At 36.8% G+C, this 14,923-nt stretch overlaps 1 protein-coding gene and 1 long non-coding RNA gene across 2 annotated transcripts in view; one reads left to right on the top strand and one right to left on the bottom strand.

Annotated features, from left to right (window-relative positions):
- The window catches only part of Rad51c (RAD51 paralog C), a 145,905-nt gene that overhangs the window by 27,965 nt on the left and 103,017 nt on the right, over positions 1-14,923 (top strand). The gene's annotated exons all lie outside the window — the stretch shown is intronic.
- LOC117285874 lies at positions 6,618-11,809 on the bottom strand. The gene is made up of 3 exons (XR_004516984.1): positions 11,782-11,809; positions 7,965-8,073; positions 6,618-7,298 (listed from the first exon to the last, which is right to left on the bottom strand). It is a non-coding gene; the product is annotated as an uncharacterized LOC117285874 (long non-coding RNA).

Here is a 14,923-nt window from a genome sequence, read left to right as displayed (position 1 = left end):
GGGATTAAATCAGGCCTCTTACTTGCAAGGCAAATGCTGCACTGCTGACCCACACCTCCATCCCCATAACACTACTTTAAAAGAAGTATGGACCTTAAACATAGACAAAACCAAGTATTATGGGCTTTTCTTTTTTAATTAATTAATTTACTGTATTTGTTTATTTGCAGTACTAGGGACTGAACCCAGAACCTTTGTTTTGGGCTATATCCCAAGTCTTTTTAAAATTTTCATTTCTTGACAAAAATTTATCTAGGGTGGCCTAAAACTCCTGGTCCTCCTGCCTCAGCATCATGTGCTGGGATTACAGGTGTGTGCCACCATGCCTGGCCCAGGTTGTCCTTTGCAACTTTTTTTTAGCATTAATAAGCATTCAAAGAAACTGAAATCATGAGTTATATTAGATTTCTTTTTTGTTTGTTTTTTTGAGTCAGGGTCTTGCTATGTAGTCAGGCTGGCCTTGAACTCCCTTTGTATCCCAGGCTGGCCTTGAATTCAGGGCAATCCTCCTGCCTCAGCCTCCAGAGTGCTGGGATTATAGGGATGTGCCATCATGCCCAGCTTCAAAGATGTATATAAATGTAAAGATGTATATAGATGTATATAAATATAAAGTTTTCCTCCTAGCATTTTATGTTCATTTTAACTCATGATGTGATAGTACACCTATCACCCCCAGTTTATATAAGCTTGCCACTTAATGCTAGACTAGTAAATTGGTTAAAAGTCTTACTTCCTAGCAGATCAGTGACTGCATCTAGCTTTCATCTTGTAGTTAGACAGTATGGTAAATTCAAAAAATAAATATTAACTTCACTTTGTGCCATTGCTGTGTTTGCTCTGATGATTTGTATACATGCATAAATATTGCTAGAGTTTGGAAGTGTCCTCAGAAATCCATGTGGGTAAAGTCTTGCTCCCCAGGGAGACAGTATGGGATGTGGTAGAAACTCTGTAAGAAGTGGAGCCTAATAGAAAAATGTTTAGGTCAGTTCGGGCAGGTCCCAAAGGGGATCGTGGGTCCTTAGTCCTTTTTTGACACATGTTCCTGCCATTGCCATCTGGTACCCCCAACCAGAGACCTGGAAGCAGTAGGTCCCCCCTGATCATGAACTAGAACCTCCAAAATTGTGAGCCAGAAGAATCCTCCCTTTACAAGTTGATTATCTCAGGTATTTGTTATAGTGATGGAAAACTGTATATTTGCACACATACACTGAAAACGTTTCCAGTGATTTTGTGTCACTTCTGTGTTTTATCATGTCTTGGCCACAGTTAATACAACACAGGCCGTTAATATAATCTATGCAAAAAATTATTAGTAGTAGGAAAACAAATACTAGAAATTCAAATTTTGTTCTGGTTTGAGAAACCCTTCTCTACTTTTGGGAGATCTTTGATTCTTTTGAAATAATTATTAAAAGTATAAAACATAGAATTAAAAGCTCACATAATCTAATTCATGGTTTAATTTAATTTATTTATTTTTTGGTACCGGGGATCAAACTCGGGACCTTGCGCTTGCAAGGCAGGTGGTGGAACCACTGAGCTAAATCCTTGGCCCGGTTTTGTTTTATTTTTAGGATGAGAACTTCACATTTCAGATGCATTTATTATAGAATTATACTGCTAGATGAAACCTTAGAGATCATGCTACCAATATCTTTAATCATAAATTTACACTTTTTCGAATGGTCATATTTATATATTTTTTTCTTTTTGCTAATTCTTTTTTTGGATTTTACAAATATCTTTTCTTGAAGTATTTTCAGAGTATTATGACTTATGGCTTTAATTTTGGAGATGCATAACTTAATCATACTTAAGTCTATAGTGCTTTATTATTTATAAGACATTTTTACATCATTTTATTTGGTCCTTCTAGCAACTCTATAAGATAGATATGGTAGCCTGGCCTGTCTACTTTTCTTCCTTTCCTTCTTTCTACCCACCTATGTATCTAATGCCTAAAACTATTGCTTATTGAATGAATAAATATTTCAAATAAGATTTAGGGTAAATTCTGTTTTCAAGTGGTCATAAAAATACTATTTCTAGTTGGTCATGCATAGGATGGTATTTTGGAGCACTTTTTGAAATTAATACTCTTGGTTTTTATTTTGGCAAAATAGTTTTAACAAAATTTGCCATTTAAACCATTTGTAAGTCTACAATTAAGTTAATGTTTATTATATTCACAATGTTATGCAACCATTACCACTTTTTTTTTTTTCCATTGAGGGTCTCACTAAGTTGCCAGGTTGCCCAAACTGCCTCAGCCTCCCTGAATACTGGGATTACAGGCATGTGCCCATTGGGCCCTAATCCATTACCAGTCTTTCTAAAACTTTTCATCACCCCAAAACAGAAACTATACACGGTATATGCAGCAGTAACTCCCTATTGTCCTTTCCCCTCATCTACTTCCCGTTATTGTGAATTTGCCCATTGTAATTCATATAAGTGGAAGCATACAATATCTTTTCTTTTGTGTCTGGATCATTTCACTTGGCATATTTCTACTATATGTGCTGCCAAAGCAAGCCCTCTCTTGGCATATTTCTAAAGTTCTTACAGATTGTGTTATATATAAGAAATCCATTCCTTTTACAGGCTAAATAATATTCTATTTTATGTTTATACTACATTTCATTTATCCATTCATCTGTGGGTAGATATCTGGGTTATTTCTAAAGTTTTGTTTGTTTGTTTTTGAGTTGGAGTCTAACTGTGTAGTCCAAGCTGGCTTCAAACTCATGGTTCTCCTGCCTCAGTCTCCTGAGTGCTAGGATTATAGGTGTGATTGATCACGCCTAGCTCTAGCCCCTCTTTTTTTCAGTACTGGGAATTGAACCCAGGGACGTACAGGTAAGTGCTATAAAACAAAGCTACATCCCCACCCCTGTGTATTGTATTTTGAGATAGGGTCTCCTACAGTTGCTACGGTTGGCTCCATACTTGCAGTCCTCTTGCTTCAGCCTTATGAATAGCTGAGGTTACAGACTTTTGCCACCATGCCCAGCTCTAAAGTTATTTCTCTTGTTAGTAATACTTATTGAAATATTTACAATTAGTGATAAAATTAGAGTTTAGTGTGGTAGTTATTTCTCTTGTTAGTAATACTTATTGAAATATTTACAATTAGTGATAAAATTAGAGTTTAGTGTGGTAGAAAAATGACAGGACTAGTTAGAAGACCTATATTCTAATTCTAGTTGAGACGGTAACAAGTCACATTAGTTTTGGCACCTTTATTTTCTCATGTCATTATCTTGTTTTTAAAACAAGGTAAGACTAAATGATTTCTTAAATTTGCTTTATGGGGCTGGGGATTTAGCTTTGTGGTTCTACCACCTGCCTTGCAAGCACAAGGTCCCAAGTTCAATCCCTAGTACCAAAAAAAAAAAAAAAAATTTTTTTATTGCTATGCTTGCCTCAAGTGTGCAAAAGCCCTGGGTTCCCTCCCCAGCACTGCAAACTAACTGTAAAAGAATAAGTTCATTGGTTTGTTTTGAGTGTCTACTTTTGTAAATGTTTTTAAACATTCATTTAAAATTATTATTACTGGAAATAGTGAAAAGTATATTTATACATTTTATTTTCAAGATTAATAATGCTAGGGTTCCCATTTTGATACATTGCATTTTGGTTTTGAGACACAATGTTGAAATGTTCTATTGCTTTAAAAAAAAAAATCCATTGAGTTGCAGAAGAGAGGCTGGCTGTTCATAATATGTATTTTTAGTTAACATCAGTGCCTAAATTTACTGTTACTGTTAAAATTTACAGAACATTTTGCTCCCTCAGAACTGATTTTGGCATAAAACATGTTGACAAGATTTCGTGTATTTTTGACCGAAGTATATTCCCTTGCTTGTTTTCCATTTTAGTTCACCATTAACATAGCCCTTTCTGTGTTTCAGCTGACTTTCATTATGTGTAGTAAGACGTGAGTCTTAAAATTAAAGACACTGTTACTCAGGTTGTGATTTTATATGTAGCTTATTTTATGAGGTTATCAAAGTTCGGCTCACTCAGAAGGACTTGAGAACTCATGGAAATTGTGCCCCACCTACTTTCAAAATACAAAACTACAAGGTAAAAGATAAAAGCCAAATGTAAAAAAAATTTATATCAAGAATTCATATAAATCAAGGCTCAAAGGAAGAGAAAGAAAAGCACAATTGATTATATAACCATTACTGGTATGTTCTTTGACAAAAAAGTTAGCCAGGTATGGTTATATACACCTGTAATCCTTGTTCTCAGGGAGGCTGAGTCAGGAGGATCAAAAGTTTGAGTTCAGCCTGGGTAACTTAGTGACTGAGACCTGGTCTCAAATAAAAAATAAAAAAGGGATGGAGATGTAGCTCTATGTAAAGACCCTGGGTCTAAGCCCTAGTACTACCTCCCCAATTTCTTTTTCTGGTCTTTTTTTTTTTTTTTCAAGATAATTTTGTCTTTTTATTTGGTGAGTCAAATAAGATTTTAACAAAGGTTTGTTGAAGAAAAAATAAAAGAAATAAGAAGTATGACTTTTTCCCCCTAGAAAATCATATAAGGAGTCCTAAAGTTTGAGTTAGTATGGATTAGCACTATTTAGTTTAGATTTACCTTATTAAGCCATCTTATTGTTCTTCCTGGTGCATTTTTTTTTCTTTTCCTTTTAAATTTTTTTGCTGATGTTTATTTATTTTACAGTACTTGGGATTGAAGTCAAGGCCTCTACACTGAGCCTTATCCCCAGCCCTTGTTTTTTGAGGCGGGGTCTCAATAAATCACTAAAATTTCCCAGGTGAAATTAAAACTTGAAATCCTCCTGCCTCCACTTCCTAGAATGCTAGTTGTGTGCCACCATACCTGGCTTTTTTTTTTTTTTTTTTTTAATTTTAAAGGATTAGGTTTGAAAAAAGTCAATGACGGGGCCAAGGATCTAGCTCAGTGGTTCCGTCGCCTGTCTTGCAAGTGCAAGATCAGAGTTCGATCCCTGGTACAAAAAAAAAAAGCCAATGACAGTTACTTACCTCCTGTCCCTTAGTCATTCAGTTCCTTTTTAGGAGGCAATAGTCATTATGTTTCCTATATGATCATCTAGAGCTATTCCATGTATCTAAAATATATTTTTGAATCCAACACTGCCTTTTTAAATAATACACACACTGTTTAGCACCTTTTTTTGTGTCAGTATATGTAGAATTTTCTCATATTAAAAAATTGCTGGGCTGGGGATTTAGCTCAGTGGTTCTGCCCCTTGCTTCACAAGGGAAAGGTCCTGAGTTCAATCCCCAGAACGACCCCCACAAAAAATTGCTGTGTAGCATTCTGTGAATGAATATATTGTTGCTTAATCACTTATTTATAGATATTTAGGTTGATTCAGCTTTTAATGAAGATACAGAGAATTTATAGGAGTGTATATATAATTAACAGTTTGATAGATTTTGCCAAATTGTCCTCTAGGACTGTTACTAGTTTATACCCCCTGTGGTGTTTGATAGTGGCTGCTTTTCAACACTCTTCATCACATGTTATTTGGGATTTTTTTTGCCAGTTTGATATTTTCCTTAATAATGACATCTCATACTGTGATTTTTTTTTTACATATTTTTAGTTGCATTAGACTATCTCAACTTGATGTCATTATTTGAATTGTAATGAACTTTTTCTGATTGAATGTGTATTAATTACCAATCTGTTGGTAATTATATTTCCCAATTAAAGCCAGATCAATGAAAATGTCTGGTCTCACTGGAATAAATAATTCTCAATGTAAATTCTTACGTTGCCCTTGTAGTTTTTATATATTGGATTCTTCTAGACTTGTTAGCACTAGTTAATATCTATCCAAGTAATTAAATTTGGAATATACATTTCTGAGGCATCAAGTTCAAGTTCCTGAACCTGGTCTTAATGAAGCTAAACATTGTTACAGTAGTTTATTTATTTATTTTATTATTTGCCAAACATTATTTAAGTTTTCATACAATCCAATTATTTCAGCGAGAAGTTCTCCAAGGTAGGAACAGGTTTTAAAGGAATATGGGCTAATAAGCCTTGTCAAGGGCCTCTAGAAACTTGCCCCTCTGCTCTCTCTCTCTCTCTCTCTCTCTCTCTCACACACACACACACTTTTCTCCAAATACACCTTCTGTGATACTTTATTGGCCCTATAACAAGATATATGTTTACAGGCTCCTGATTAGGTTCCCTCTAAATTAAAACTAATATAATATTTTCAAATATAATATTTTCAACCCATCAAAACTTGGAGGACTAGAACTGAGCACTACGAACTATAGTAGATACTTTTAAAATTCAAGCTCTGAGGTGCTATAGTATTTTAAAACAGATTCTTTGACACTTCTCCCCTCAGAACATAGGGTGTGTTATCTCCTTTTCTCTTGAGTCTTAAAGGGGTCTATTGTACTGCTTTGACCAATATAGTGCCATAACAATAATGATACTAATTTAGGAAATTTAAGTTATAAAAAAAGTATCACTGGAACACTCCCTTTGTTTGTTTGTTTGAGACAGAGTCTTGCTATGTAATTCAGACTTGAACTCACTATGTAGCCCAACCTAGCTTCAAACGCATGGCAGTCCTCCTGCCTCAACCTCCCAGGTGCTGGGATTGCAGGTGTGCACCACCACGCCAAAGTGGAATGCTCAGCTTTGATGCCCCTGAGCCACCATGTAAGAAGTCTGCCTATCCTAAGGCCATCAACATGGAGTTATTATGTGTAAGCATTTTAGTTTGACAGCCCTAGCTGTTAACAGCTAATATCAACTGCTATTTTAGCAACATAGTAAAATTAGTATCTTGACAAATATTCACATAGTAATTGCCTTCTGCTCTTTTTTCAATATAAATGAAAAATGTATAATGTAAGTGATCTTGGACATCCAGCCCAGTTGAACTTGTAGATGTTCTATCCCCAGCTGGTATTCAAGGGCAACCTTTTGATGGCTGCAAGTGAGAACCACCTATCTGAACCCAGTCAACACAGAGTTGTGAAAAGTAATAAAGTGTTTTTTGTTTTAGCCACTAAATTTTGGGATAGTTTGTTTTGCAGTAGTGGATAACTGGCATAGCCATTAGAGAGCTTCTGTGTTGCCAGATCTTAACCAAGCTGTATCTTCAGATACCTTCTTTGAATCTCAGATCTTGTCTTATGTCTTTTTTGCTTCTTCTGTATACCTTAATCCAACTGAGACCATTCTTTTTTGTACTCTCATTGGCTCCCACTGTCCAACTGATTCCAGCCTTTAATCTCTGCTTCAATTCATCTTTCACTCATCTGAAATAATATTTACATATTAAATTTTCTTAAAACATAGTTTTTAATCAGACCTGGTGTTGCACACCTGTAATCCTAGCATTCAGGAGGCAAAAGGATCACTGAGAGTTCATGGCCAGCCTAGGTTACATACTAAATTCAAGGCCAGACTTTATTTTAAACACACACACACACACAGACACACACGCACACGTATACACAAACATAGTTTTTATCATGTTTCTTTCCAATTCAGTTTTTTTTCCAGTATCTGAAAAAATAATTATAACTTTATTTTCCTAGATCTAATCTTGAACATTGGCCCATAGGTTTTGTGCCTGAGTCATGAAATTACTTGAACATGGGATTACTTTCAATCCCAGCAGTGAGAAGGTTGAGGGAAGAAGATTAAAATTCAAGATCTGCTTGGGCTACATAGTGAGTTTGAGTTTAGCCTGAGCTGCATAGCAAGAGTCTGTCTCAAAAAGTCATGAAATTATTGGTACATATTTCCACATATACAGAATTTAAGAATTTTATAAGACATTTTAAAGGATATTTGAAAAATAATTTTAGGTATGAAGGGCCCACATTTATTTTGATAACATATTTTGATTTTATGCCTTTGTGCAAATAATTATATATATTATTTAAATAAATTGACATTCATCAAGTCTTAATCCTCACCTTGCAGAATTGCTGGAAATCATGTGCTATATCGGTGCCAGATAGGTCATTTATAGATCACTCTTTCATAAGTCAGCAAACCACTTCATATGCCCAGATCATTTCCTTCCTGGAAAAGATGCATTGTGTCAGCATGGTTACCATGTGTGGTAATTGATAATGTCTGTGCCACATGGCTTATTTCTACCCTTGTCCAACACAGCTATTCTACCACCTATGATTACCATATGTTACAGCACTCTAGGTTAATGGAATCATTTCCATCTTCCCTTCTAGTCACAAATGTCACTGTGGCTCAATTCCATCAGCTCAACTAATAATAAAGTATTCAGTGCTATCTAAGCATGCAAAATACCTTTATGAAGAGTTTTTATATTTAGTTGCCTAAATTCTTTTTATTTATTTAAAATTTTTTTTTTTTTTTTTTTTTTTTTTGAGACACAGGATCTTGCTTTGTAGTTCAGGCTGTCTTTGAACTTACTATATAGCCCAAGCTGGCCTTGAACTTGAGGGGATCCTCCTGCCTCAGCCGCACAAGTGCTAGGGTTATAGGCATGTGTCATCACACCCGACTCCTTTTAATTTTTTTTTTTTTAAGTAGCTTGTTTTTTTTTTTTTTTTGAAATAAGATCTTAAGTTTTCTAGTCTTGGCTTGAACTTTTGATCTTCCTGCTTCAGCCTCCCAGAGTGCTGGGATTACAGGCCTGTATATACTACCAGACTGAGCTGTCTGGCTCTTTTTGATGAATGCTCCAAGTTAGAAATGGGTATCTGCTGATTAGAATAAGGTTATGATCAGAATTATTCTGAATTTTTACGTGTATTTATCTCAATCAAATACATATGGATAATTAAAAATTATAATAAATAAAAATTTTACCATTATATAAGCACTTTTTGGTTTGTTGTAAAGTGAAGACTAGTAGCAAAATATTAATGTGGATTTTTTTAGTAACATCAATTCACTCTAGAAAAGTCATTATAGAAGGAATGTGCCGCCTGTTAGCCATTTATAGTACCATCATCAAATTACCATCAACCCCTGCCCTAATCCTCTTTTGTAAGGATGTCAAATAAGTCCAAAAATAATTTTGGTTGTTCACAGAACTCTGATAGGAAAAAAAAGATTGTTATTATTGGTTAAAATATGAAAAAAGATCAGAACCCATTTTGGAGACTTAATACTTTGCCTTTTAAAAATGGTAAAATGTAGTTCATGTGAGCCTGTTATTACTTTTGAAGTGAATTTTAATTTTGACAGCTTTGGACCATTGCTGCAGTATGGCCCCATTAGACAGTAATAGAAAGGAGGGAAAAATCAGCTGTACTGAACATGTAGACTTTTAGGGCCAGGGATTTACTAGCTCAATGGTGCCGCCTCCTGCCTTGCAAGTGCAAGGTCCCAAGTTCGATCCTCAGTACCAAAAAAAAACCACAAAAAAACAAAATTGCAGCAGTTATAGAAAGAAATAAAAAATTATTATAGCAGTAATGTTTTTGGCAGCAAATGGGATGATTTAAGAATATATTGTCAGCCGGGTGTGGTGGCACACTCCTATAATCCCAGCACTCAGGAGGCTGGGCAGGAGGATCACTGTGAGTTCGAGACCAGCCTGGGCTACATAGTGAGTTCCAGGTCAGTCTCAACTACATAGTGAGACCCTGTCTTAAAAACAAAAAACTATATTGTTGATCTGGGGAGTAGAAGAGGAAGTTCCTATTTGAAAACATTTCTGTGTGCTCAGTTCATTCACTTCTCTTGTTTCCTACTAGTCAGTTTGACAACACAATTATATTAATATTTTTAAACTATTTATGTATCAGTTTCCCTTCAATTTCTTTCTTTTTTTAGTGGCAGTAGGTATTAAACCCAGGGCCTTGCACATGCTAGGCCAAATGCTTGATCATTGATTTATACCATGAGCCTCCTGATTCAGTTTTTTGTTTTGTTTTGTTTTGTTTTGTTTTTTGAGACAAGTTCTTGCTGTATAGTTGAGATTGCCTTTACTCTCTTTGTAGCCTAAGTTGACCTCAAACTCACAGCAATCCTTATCCTTATGCCTCAGCCTCCCAAGTGCTGTGATTATAGGCAACAGTTTTTAAAACATGAATTTTAAAATATTCTAAAATTGGCACTGGGAATTGAACCCAGGGCCCTTTGTTTGATCTACTTCCCCAGTCTCATATTTTTATTTTATATTTTGAGATAAGGTCTTACTAAATTATCCAGTCTGAGCTCAAGTTTGTGATCTACCTACCTTAGTCTCCCGAAGTACTGGGATTACAGGTATGTGCCACCACACGTTACCAAAAAAGGAAAAATACTTTTTTGGGCTGGGGTAGTGGGGATCAAACTCAGGACCTCACACTTAACCCAGGCAGGTACTATGCTGCTGAGCTACTACATTCCTGGGCCTAAGAATACATATTTTTATATTTCAACTTAATATTATTATACATACACCTAATCATTTGAGTAGACATTGATTGATAAGCCACAGGATATTATATACATATTATATATATAGTTTATTGTTATTTTACTTTCTTTAAAAACATACTGTTTTAAGCATAAAGTATGTTTTACTATTTGGAATATGGTATTAATTTTTGTTATTTATTTTTGGTACTGGGGATTGAACTCAGAATTTTGTGCTTTGGAAGTACGGTGCCACTGAGCTAACTCCCTGGAGCATGGTATTAACTTTAAATCAGTGACATCTTTACAACTAGCAAAGTCAAGCTACTTAACTGTAAATAGATTAAAAAGTTACATATTTTTCTTAGTTGGACTCATTAATTATGTACCAAATATTTTAGCTTTTTTTGAAAACTTATTAAGGCTGTTTTTTAAGAGCTGGTTTAAGTTTACAATAAAGTTAAGCAGAAAGGAAAGAGTTCTCATATATGCCCCCTCTCTCACCCCAGTTATCTCTATTATTTATGTTTTGCTTTAGTGTGGCACATTAGTTACAATTGATGAGCCAGTATCTGTACATTATTATTAACTAAAGACACCAATTTATATTAGGGTTCACTCTTTACATTTTATGGGTATACTGACATCTATCCACTATTTGAGTAATACCAAATAGTTTTTACTGCACTAAAAATTTCCTGTGCTCTGCCTATCCTTCCCTACCCCATACCTTGGAAAACCTGTCCTTATTTTAGAAATAATGTACTGCTAACTTTCCTTCAAGTAAACTCAGTGTCCCAAGGGCATCTTTAGAGACCTAAACATACTCTAACTTCACTTTAATCCATTTATAGTTGTATATAATCTACTTTATAGGTTCTTTTTGTTGTTGTTGTTTCTGGTTTTTGTTTTGTTTTGTTTTGGTACTAGGGATCAAATTTGGGACCTTGCACTTGCAAGGCAGGCAGCAGAACCACTGAGCTAAATCCCTGCCCCCTCCACCCTTTGGAGACAGGGTCTCACTTAGTTCAGGCTGGCCTCAAACCCATGGAAATTCTGCCTCAGCCTTCTGAGTGCTAAGGTTAGAGGTGTGGATCACCACACCTGGCTACTTTATAGTCCCTTAAGGTACTGTTAACATATCTCTCAGGATTTGGTGAAGAAAGTAGAGAAAATGTTTACAGAAGTGGTGGAAGAGCTACAAAGGAGGGATTATTAAGTTTAGGAAGCTGGAAGCTGCTACCATACCTAAAGGATAAATATAGGAAGATGATATTTCTGGAGCTTGTGCTGAGGTCACCGGCTAAAGCTAGAATCGCAATGGACACATTCAGTGGAAACAAGGCTACAAACGAGACACAATAGGTCTCAGGACTGTAATAGGGAGCACAAACTCACCCAGACCTTTTCACAAAGTAAAAGATAAAAGACAGGTTGTAGCTCAGTGTGAAGGCCTTGGGTTCAATCCCTGGCCCTGCAAAACAACAAAAGAAGAAAACTTCTGTGAATATTTGTGCACAAGTGTTTTTGTGCTTGGGTGTACATGTTGAACATGTTTTTTCTTCTCATGGGTAAATTATCTGGGAAAGGAATTGCAAGATCATCCAAGATACTGCCAAGGGCAGCAATTCTTTTTAACATTGTAAATATTGGCATGAATGTCCAAGAAAGGACATGGTACATTTCCTTCAAAGAGCTAAGGGTTAAAAGGACAATAACTCTTATAAGAAAATTATCTCAAAAAATCTGAAGAATGTTAAATATCACTGATATACACTATGCTTTTGTAATGTGATTTTTTTTTAATAGTTAGGAGACTAAGGAGATATAAGAGGAGAGGAAATGAAAAGGAAAGCAAAGTGATGAAAAATAATGATTAAAAAGTCTTTTTTTTTTTTGAAGGAGGAAAGGTTTAATTTGGCTTATGTAAAAAGACTTGACAATGACAAAATCATCCATCCTACACAGCTGCTCTTGAGTTTCTGTCAGCAACCTTCTGGCAAAGCTACTTTGTCAAATGGGTGCATTAGAATCTATATTGATCTTTGTGAAAGAATATCTTTATTAAATATCGGCAAACACGCCTCTCACTTATAATAATCTAGAGATGTGGGCTTTTTCTTTTACTCTTAGAAGTAATGTTTTACCAACACAGATCACTTCCCTTTGATATGTGGGTTGAGTCATAAATTAATGTCACAAATAAATGTCACCTAGGTGAGGGAGGCAACTACATTACGAAGTAGGAAGGTGTAGCTTGATATGAATTGTTGCAGCTGACAGCTATGTACTCTTGAACAAAATGTCATCATGTCAAATTCTAGGATATTAACAATTGTTGGAATGTAAGACTGTGGACATTTGGGTTTGCAGCCTAAAGTTTTGTCAGTCTAGACCTTATGAAATGGAAATGAGCAGGTGTATTGAAAACAAAAACAAATGAATTTAAAGGCTTTTTTGGCATCTCATAGAGAAGTTGCTTTACACTGGTGGTATTTTAAACAAAACACATAAATACATTTAGCTTTTCTGGAAGCAGACTTGTTGGGTCTTTCCATTTACCTTTGAGGGAAAAAATATTTACAGAGAACTCAAGTGTATTACTCACTATATACTTTCTATCATGTATTTAAACTTAAGTGAAGAGAGAACATGGAATTAACTCTTTCACATGATACCATGATATAGTAGTGAGCTCAACTCATTTAAGTCTTAAAATAACAGTATCAGGTCAGGTCAGGGATGTAGAATACAGTATTATATGGAAACATTTGGTGAAGAGTCTCCCTCTTCTGCTATTAATAACTGACTGGAAATGGTATTTCAGACCCTAAATCTAACTGAAACCCAGAAACAGTAACTGGAGAGGATGGGGTAGATAATTTGCAAGAACATGTTTTTCAAAGTAGAGAATCACTATGTTTTTGCTGAATTATATGTTGCCATGGACATGGCAGTATGCAGTAATGATACTATCATCTAAACAGCTGTATAACAACACAGCTTCTCTTCCACCCCTCAGAGAGGCTTGAAAATAATAGGTTTGTGTGTATTTGGTAAGAAATTAGAACCATTTGAAGTCATTTCAGTTCCAACCTAGGAAAGAAAAAGACATGAAAGAGGATGGGAAGAAAAGCAAACAAAATACTACAGAAAGACCTACATGCATGCAGTACAGTATTATACACTTTATGGAGAAACGCAAGAGGGGGGTGTTGGTGTAATGGAAAACAAAAGGATGAAATTTACTGAATCTCAGTCATGGATCAGATCTGCATTACATCACTTGCTTATGACCTTGAGCAAAGTCACGATACTTTAAAGCTTGGTCCCCCCATCTATAAAACAATCACAATGGCAACATCTTCTATCTGAAGGGCTGTGGTAAAGTTGAGGAGGGAGAACAACTTGTAAATTACAAAGTCCTATACATTAAGGCATTATATGAACTCATGGCACTTGAATTTTCAGAAACAGGGAAGAGTTAAATGAAAAGGGTCTAAAAGCTGTTGGGAGGCTAACCTGGGTTTTAATTCTAGTTGCATGGTTGGAAGTTTCGAAAACTTGAATCAAATAGTTAACTCTTTTCCTTTTTTTCTTTGAGAAATGAGAATAGGATCAAATGAGAGAACCTATGTAAAGGAACCTCCCCACTGGGTATGTGTTTTGGGCTTCCACATCCTAACTGAGTGCCATCAACACAAAGTATTTACAGTATGGTATCTTTCAGCCTATACACTAAGGCAAGTTATGAGCAGATAAAGAAACTTAAGTACATGCAATCCAAGTGGGAACCAACAGTTTGACTGGGAGATGTCTTACTTCCTTATTAACGTTGAGACTAGGGTCTTCATCCAATAAACATTCAGAGTTGGAGAGCAGGCGCGTCCTATGTCCCTATGACTCCGCGGACTCCTTGGGAGGGACCCTGAAATTCTTAATTAGAACTGGTTGCCGTGACGACGGTCTCCAGGCAGCGTGGGCTGAGCTCTCCATAGGGATAGAGGGTGGGCTGTCGCTGGACCCTGAGCGCGCACTCGCCAACAACTTTCCCTCCAGACCCGAGAGGGGTAGCGCGCTCCGCCCCTGGGCCGCGCACGTCCGTCCTCGGTGGCGCGCACGCCTGCGGGAGCCCTCTCCAAGCAACCTAGTGCTGATCTCTCTTGCTGGTGCGGCTGTTAACAGTCGTAGCGGGAGCCCGAGGCTCAGAAGCAGCCCCCTCCCCTTCGTGGGCTTCCCCACCCCTTTCCCGGTCGGCCTTGGGGCATGAGCAGCGATGGCCGGCTGCAGCCCTGAGGAGAAAACTTACCGGCGCTTCCTGGAGCTATTCCTTGGCGAGTTTCGCGGACCGTGCGGCGGCGGTGAGCCAGAGCCGGAACCCGAACCGGAGTCTGAGCCCGAACCTGAACTGGTAGTAGCTGAGGCGGCCGAGGTTTCGGTCGAGGAACCCGGGGAGGAGGCGGCCACGCTAGCCGCGACGGAGGAGGGAGAGCAGGAGCGAGACCCAGAGCCCGAAGAGGAGGAGGTAGAGGAGGAGGCG

The sequence above is a fragment of the Fukomys damarensis genome, unplaced genomic scaffold (assembly GCF_012274545.1).
Source record: "Fukomys damarensis isolate Sample0158 unplaced genomic scaffold, DMR_v1.0_HiC HiC_scaffold_13, whole genome shotgun sequence".
Classification (NCBI taxonomy): Eukaryota; Metazoa; Chordata; class Mammalia; order Rodentia; family Bathyergidae; genus Fukomys; species Fukomys damarensis.
Note: the sequence above shows the minus strand (reverse complement) of the source record. Positions and strands in the feature narration are given on the sequence as shown.